This window comes from Siphateles boraxobius, unplaced genomic scaffold (genome assembly GCF_051911475.1).
Source record: "Siphateles boraxobius isolate OS27281-9 unplaced genomic scaffold, OSU_SipBor_1 49, whole genome shotgun sequence".
NCBI classification, from domain to species: domain Eukaryota; kingdom Metazoa; phylum Chordata; class Actinopteri; order Cypriniformes; family Leuciscidae; genus Siphateles; species Siphateles boraxobius.
In genome coordinates this window covers 7,443,214-7,450,202 of record NW_027509130.1, presented here as the reverse complement: position 1 = coordinate 7,450,202, position 6,989 = coordinate 7,443,214, and positions in this window count along the sequence as shown.

Sequence of the window (6,989 nt, the reverse complement as noted above, 5' to 3'; positions counted from 1 at the left end):
GTTTTACCCCGCTCCTGCCCACAAATAGACTTTTTTTCTGTACCTCCAAAATACAAATACTACTTGTCGCCATAATACACATCAGACATCAGCATAAATGCTCCTGATAAATTTGTTACTAAAGCATTAACTTTAAAGCTTGTTAAAGTACACATATAGTTGTTCTTGTTGCTTTTCTGCAGAGCCGGCGCCAGCCGAGCGCTGATCAGGGGGCGTCTGAAATACCGAGAGGGGGCGTTCACATTAACGCACGTCACCACTTTTTGCCAGGGTCGATCTTCTCCCCACCACTTTTTAAAACATCTTCGCGGCACGGATGTACCAATACAAATTAATAAAACATCTCCAGTTAACTAGCAGAGGATTCATTTTGTTCGTTTGTCAAATTAGAGTTGTTCTAGCGCTGAAATGTGTTGCTTTTTAAATCAAGTGATCAAGTGCTCGTTGCCGCTGCGATCAGTGAAGCTGATACAGTGTTGTCTTGTGGCTCGCTCAGTTTTCACACTGACGCGCGTTTCAATCTATCGCTGTTGCGGGAGACTCTATTCGTTACAATGAAATCACAAAATAAATTGCACACAAACGTGTCCCTGCTTGATATAGACTGTTATAGACGATTGATAAGACGTTTTGATGAGAGAGAGAAAAAAAAACTTTTTGCTAAAAAGGCTTAGCCTTCCCCTGGCCACGGACTTGAGACTAGCAATATACAATTCGAGTGAAATTTTCTCCCTCAAAAGCAGCCTGCTTCTACTAGTTGCTTTTATAAAGAAATGCTCAGGGCCGGCGCCACGTTTCTGGTCTAGGATCAGTTTCCTCCACTCCATAACCAAATGATAAGCGCGACTGGGCTGGCTCAGCTGGGGCCTCATGTATCAACACTGCGTACGCACAAAAACACGGCGTACGTCAGCTTTCACGTTCACGGCCAGATGTACTAACAGTGAAATTAACGCGAGAATGTGCGTTCCTCCACGCCGATCTCATGTCTGGCGTACGTACATTTCTCATAGTTTTTGTCCGTTGGCGACTCATAGAGGCAATAAAGTGAAGTGGCAAACATCACACTACGAATTGTTCTATCGCACCACCAGCTGTCAGATATTGCTTATAATTTGTAATTGATCAATTATTTGACATATTATTGTCACACGAGTCTTATTAAAATATTCTATTAATTATGCAATTAAGTAAGAACATATATAAAGCATGTGCAAATTGATACAACCCGTCTAATGGCAGCGTTGGCTTTATTAGAGGACATTGCTATGGCAGAATCCGAAGAGAACGAGTTTTTAGGGACCACAATGATTTTCTGGCCCACGATGATGACTGGCTTATCAGCCGTTTCAGATTTCCACGGCCTATACTCTTGGAACTCTGCGCTGAGTTGGGTCCGAATTTGGAAAGAGAGACAGTGAGGAGCCACGCATTGCCCCTTCCTTTACAGGTGCTTACTACACTTGGTTTCCTGGCAACTGGTTCTTTCCAAAGAGAACTGGCAGACCGCTCAGGAATAAGCCAGTCGTGTTTGAGCCGTGCAATGCCAGCTGTATGGGACGGGATCATCCGCTTGTCTACCAGGTATATAACGTTCCCATACGATGCAGGTGACCAGCCAAACATTAAAGCGCAATTTGCTGCGATAGCCGGTTTTCCTAATGTAATCGGAGCGATCGACTGCACACATATTGCTATAAAGGCGCCATCTGAAGAAGATTTTGTATATGTAAATTGGAATCATTTTCATTCAATAAATGTGCAGATTATATGTGATGCACAAATGCGCCTAACAAATATTGTGGCAAGGTGGCCTGGGGCAACCCATGATTCATATATCCTTACAAATAGCATGGTTGGGATGAGACTCCAAGCTGGCAGGGTGCGCGATGGGTGGCTACTTGGTAAGTTATGCATTTAAATGTATGGTTCTATCTAAAAGTTTAATTTTTGTGTGTTATTATTCAACTGCCCATCAGGAGACAGTGGTTATCCACTAAAGACGTGGCTGTTAACCCCCCTCACCAACCCACAAACTGACCGAGAGCGCAGATACAATGATGCCCATTCTCGCACTCGGTCAGTTGTGGAGCGGGCGATTGGGCAGCTGAAATGTCGGTGGCGTTATACCGCCCTGACAAGGTTTGCCACATCATACTGGCCTGTGGAGTGCTGCACAATGTCGCGCACAGGCATGGCATACCCCTTGGTGAGGTGGCAGCACTGCCACATGACTCTGACCCAGGACCAGTATATGTGCAGCACAATCAACAAGCCATTCAGGCCCGTCAACGTGTAATTGCGACAATATAAATGGTACTCAGACACAAAGTTCATTTTTTCACCAATTCCTTTAATGAATGCCTTATTTCTGTGAGTGCGTCAGTGACATTTTTCAGGTGACTGTTAATTTCTCCAATGGCCCTAACAATTTGCTGTTGTGACTCCAGAACAGCATGCGTCAAGACGCGGCCAGATGGACGGGCTTCAGCACTGGGGGGAGCATTAGAGACACCGGAGACGCTGGACTGAATGGGCTCTGGCGGTGCAGACTCTGGTGGTGCGGACTCTGAGTGCGTGCCAGTGGACGTTCCTGCTGTTGTTCCTGCGGTTCCTAAGTCCAAATAAACACAGCCACATGTTAACAGTAATTTGAATCGGTTCCTTATTAATGGGTACACGCATTTGCAATAAAAGCAGTGGATACGAAAAATCTCTGGTGTACTTTTTGCTACATTGCATGCATTTTAAAATTAAAATGGTGGCTGGTAGGCTATATGTATCAAAGTTAAGGAAATACATTTCACATTAGTTACCTTGCTGGCAGTCCTGCAGTATAGCCGAGTCTCCCACATCAACGGATACGATTCCAGAGATTAACGTGTCTCCTACAATAGAGGCAACTCTCTGATCAAAGGGTGAAAGTTCATCGGCCCCTGTACCACCGCCTGTTCTGCCCACACTGTGGCGGTGCGCAGCAGTTCTCCGCTTAACTTCCACCTTTATGTCAGACCATTTCTTCTTCAGTTCATTTACAGTGCGACTCTCAGATCCCACCGCGTTGACGGCATCAGACAAACTCTCCCACTCTTTTTTCTTTCTTTTGTTATTCATTCCAGAGGACAAAGTTCCAAATAAAATATTTTTTCTTGTTTCTACCTCTAATAGTAGGACTCTAATTCATTTTCAGTGAAATTTCATTTCTTGCTTGCTTTAGCCATGTTCTTGCAGGTTTCTTTTTCCAAATTGGACTAATTACCATATTTAAATGATTTAATTGAGGGAGGAGACTGGGTGGGGCGTTGTGCTCGTGCATGTGCGCTCAATTTTACGTTAATTGGGATGTACAAAGAGAATATGCGTGGGAACCTTCGTACGCAGAGATTCATACATCTGTTTTTTTTTGTGCGTACGCACATTTACAGCTTTGTCCGTACGCAATGTTTTAGTATGAATTCAACGCAAGTCTTTGTACATGAGGCCCCTGGTCTGTGGAAAACGACGTAAACTGCATGCGTGCGCACGCGTAGAGATAATTCATGCGCGTGATAATTCATTTTATGCAGGATTTATGAATTTTTTTCGATAAACAATTTTTAAATAAATGAAAGCAATATAATTTATAAATTGCAATGTTTTTATTAAATTGTTATCACTTTAAATACTCATTCATTTGCACGTTGTGTCCGAGCCCGGCCCGGCCCGACAAATTAACTGTAATTATGAGCCCGAGCCTGTTTAGGGATAAAAATTGCTAGCTATGAAATTAGCCTTGGCAAGACAAAGACGTCAGCTATTTTGTTTAAAAAATCAGCAACATTTCCTCTAAATTTACTGACGTTCTCAACTAGCTACTTTCTAAGTTACTTTCCCCCCCCGCAACATTAATGTTTTACCCCGCTCCTGCCCACAAATAGACTTTTTTTCTGTACCTCCAAAATACAAATACTACTTGTCGCCATCATACACATCAGACATCAGCATAAATGCTCCTGATAAATTTGTTACTAAAGCATTAACTTTAAAGCTTGTTAAAGTACACATATAGTTGTTCTTGTTGCTTTTCTGCAACAGAAGAATAAAAATGTATTACTTTTTATATGTTTTATTCATAAATATTTCTAGTTTGAGGGAGTCCCGTGATTCGCGAATCGTTTTATTCTCCCGCAACCCGCACACACAGAGTGATGTGCATTACCGCCCGCGCCCACGCTCGGTCATCAAATCTAGTCCCGCGCCGCACTCTATTGCGTTGGGAGTGCACGCCTCTAGATCAAAGGCCCGGCCCAGCCCGAGGAGAGTGACGGGAAATATCGTCGGTTCGGGTCAAGTTCGGGCTCGGGCAGAGAATCTAGCAGCTAAGCTCTAATTGAGAGTGACATAACCACAAAACTAAACAACGAGGGCATCATCAACGCATGATGCCATGTCTAAACGCAGGATTTTGCTGCATTAGGTAAGGCCATGTTTATTTATATTGTCTGCCAGGCATACAGTGCTTGTTTTTTTTTTTTGTTGCTCAAATTAACAGTTTGTAAACGTATAGTTGCGCTAATAACAAGTGAGTTAACGGGAGCGTTTATACTGGGGCGCTTAAGTTGTTGCTAGGCGACGTTGGTTAAAACTACATGGTTAGGAAATCTAAAATGCAGGGGAAGCGCACATCTTAGCCTTACCCTGGAGTTGGTTCACCCTCCGCCTATGCCGACTCTCCCGATTGCCCCCGATATGCATTATTCAACTTTGAAATTATGGAATATCCGTTCTACAGTCCGTAGCCGTCGTGTGATCTTTCCCGTATGAGAAATGTAACGTAATGCTAGGGTGAGCGAGCACGCAAAATCAAACGACCAATCAAAATTCGACTTTGTCTAACAGACTGTCCCTAATTAAAATATTATTAATTCAGCTTAATATTCACAAAAACAAGAAAATGTCAAAATGTAATTGGCAAATGTGATTTTTAAATAGCATATTTTATCAATACAATCCCGTTTACATTCATGGTGATCTGAGGGGGCGGGAGAGTCCCGTTGAGGGGGCGTCGCCCCCTCACGCCCCCCCGTGGCGCCGGCCCTGCTTTTCTGCAACAGAAGAATAAAAATGTATTACTTTTTATATGTTTTATTCATAAATATTTCTAGTTTGAGGGAGTCCCGTGATTCGCGAATCGTTTTATTCTCCCGCAACCCGCACACACAGAGTGATGTGCATTACCGCCCGCGCCCACGCTCGGTCATCAAATCTAGTCCCGCGCCGCACTCTATAGAGATTGCTAATGTGACGTCATCGTGACGTATTACCAGTGGTGAATGCAAAGATTTTTGGGAATCCGCGGCACAAACAGACAAACAGAAGAAGGCGCCAGACTTGATTGCATGGAGGGAAGAACGCAGTGTTCAAGATGCCGTCTACCTGCTGTGTTATAAACTGCAATAGTCCTTCTTGCACAGTTTTGAAAACGAACATTAAGGGTTGTTTTAAGGACATGTTTGTGTATGCTCGTAGACAGCCACTCTGAGTCAAAAAGTCGAGACAGGATTATCGTCACAATTCTACCCAGCACTCTAACTTAGTTAATCCAAAACTAACTAGAAAATAGACTCAAAGTGCTAAATACCTGAATTATCCTTTAAGAACGGATCATTATATTTGTTTTCCTTAATTTTAATTAACCCTAACTTTATTCTCATCTGAATGGTAAATAATACATTTTTGTATAAAATAATACTACCATTAAAAACACATTTGATTTTCTTTTTTAATCAATGTAGAATATGTAACTGCTCTGAAGTCAAGAAATGAAAACCAATGCGATATGATTAATGTCCAAAAGATGTAACCCACAGACTGTTTTGAAATGGGGTTGGATAAATATGTTGCTTTAAAAACTGTGTGTTTGGTTGGGTGACAGTTGTAGGTTACAGTTTGACAAGAGTTTAGAGTGTGACAAAAGCGCAATGTTGTGTTTTATTGCGAGTGTAAATTACACGAATATAAGTAAAAACTTTGCAGTTTGAATGATAACCTCTATGAACCAAATGACGGAGTATGTTTTTATGTTTCCACTGTTCGATCGCGCCTCTCTCTCGCGCGGACGCGCACGCGCACACACACACACACTCCAGCATTGCAATCTTGACATGAATTCTGACTGCATGCAGATAGATGAGAGAGAGGGAGGAGTGTGGTGCTTAAAACATTAGCATACTTTGGAACGGACGACAGTTTTCTGGTATGGTCCTACAATGTTTTCTTTAGCCCGCTGCATTTAGTAGGATTATATTCTCTTTTTCACGCTATTCTTTTTTCAATTCTTTTTTTTTTTTCATGCCAGAACACTAGCCTGCTATGCCAGCCCATGTAAACGGGCCAAACATACCCATAATTCTTTGCGTTCTGATGACGTTCCCGCCCAGTTGGTCACATGTCTTAGCGATCTCTATTGCGTTGGGAGTGCACGTCTCTAGATCAAAGGCCCGGCCCAGCCCGAGGATAGTGACGGGAAATATCGTCGGTTCGGGTCAAGTTCGGGCTCGGGCAGAGAATCTAGCAGCTAAGCTCTAATTGAGAGTGACATAACCACAAAACTAAACAACGAGGGCATCATCAACGCATGATGCCATGTCTAAACGCAGGATTTTGCTGCATTAGGTAAGGCCATGTTTATTTATATTGTCTGCCAGGCATACAGTGCTTGTTTTTTTTTTGTTGCTCAAATTAACAGTTTGTAAACGTATAGTTGCGCTAATAACAAGTGAGTTAACGGGAGCGTTTATACTGGGGCGCTTAAGTTGTTGCTAGGCGACGTTGGTTAAAACTACATGGTTAGGAAATCTAAAATGCAGGGGAAGCGCACATCTTAGCCTTACCCTGGAGTTGGTTCACCCTCCGCCTATGCCGACTCTCCCGATTGCCCCCGATATGCATTATTCAACTTTGAAATTATGGAATATCCGTTCTACAGTCCGTAGCCGTCGTGTGATCTT